Source organism: Sinocyclocheilus grahami, unplaced genomic scaffold, assembly GCF_001515645.1.
Source record: "Sinocyclocheilus grahami isolate Dianchi unplaced genomic scaffold, SAMN03320097.WGS_v1.1 scaffold220.1, whole genome shotgun sequence".
Lineage (NCBI taxonomy): Eukaryota > Metazoa > Chordata > Actinopteri > Cypriniformes > Cyprinidae > Sinocyclocheilus > Sinocyclocheilus grahami.
In genome coordinates this window covers 234,226-235,058 of record NW_015505399.1, presented here as the reverse complement: position 1 = coordinate 235,058, position 833 = coordinate 234,226, and the positions used below count along the sequence as shown (strand labels likewise).

The window sequence follows — 833 nt, the reverse complement described above, 5'->3', positions numbered from 1 at the left end:
TTTTTTTACTGTATTTTTGCTCAAATTAATGCAGCCTTTGTGAGCATAAGAGATTTCTTTCAGATCTCTTCCATTATTTCTTTCTCTGTGTTTAATCTATCTTTAGTCCTGTTTATATGCCAAATTTGGAAGAAAATTAGGTTCCTTGTATAACATATTGACAGAATATATGGACCATCCTGCTAAATTCTGGATTTATTGCACATACTGAAATTCTTCTATATGCATTAACATAAATGACTTCCTGTGCAATTTGTGTGTCTGTTCAGTCCAAATTCAGCCAAGTAAACATTATGTGACCATAGAGAGGGATTCGAAGACCACACCAACTACAGCTGATCATGAAAAATGATATCTCTCATTTCCGTGTGTTAACACCCCAAACCGCAAGTTAGACTCTTACGGGGCTCCCAACATGCAGTGCAGCACCTGACTCATAAAACTGCGTAGTAAAGTGGGACCCCATCACATATTTTTTTAACAAGCTTACTGTGGCATCCATGGTGAAGCAGGGATCAGCAGAGATCAGAAAGGGTGTGTGTGTGTGTGTGTGTGTGGGTGTGTGTGTGTGTGAGTAGAGTTCAGTGAGGTGTGGAGAGACTGACACTCCACTGACACACTGCTCATGTCTGGGGTGAAGGTTGAGCTAAGGCTCCAGAAGAACAACTTCCTCTGGCCAGAGTCATACAGTCTATCTATCCATCTATTGTCCTATCTATCATCCTGTCAAACATTAATTCTATAGTTATATCTATTGTTCATTCACGCTATCATTTGTTTGTTCTATCTTCATTTGATCTATCTATCTATCTATCTATCTATCTATCTATCTA

General features: G+C 38.8%; 1 protein-coding gene across 1 annotated transcript in view; it reads left to right on the top strand.

Moving 5' to 3' along the window:
• Positions 1 to 833, top strand: part of LOC107596541 (unconventional myosin-X-like) — a 72,889-nt gene that overhangs the window by 24,082 nt on the left and 47,974 nt on the right. The window lies entirely within an intron of this gene.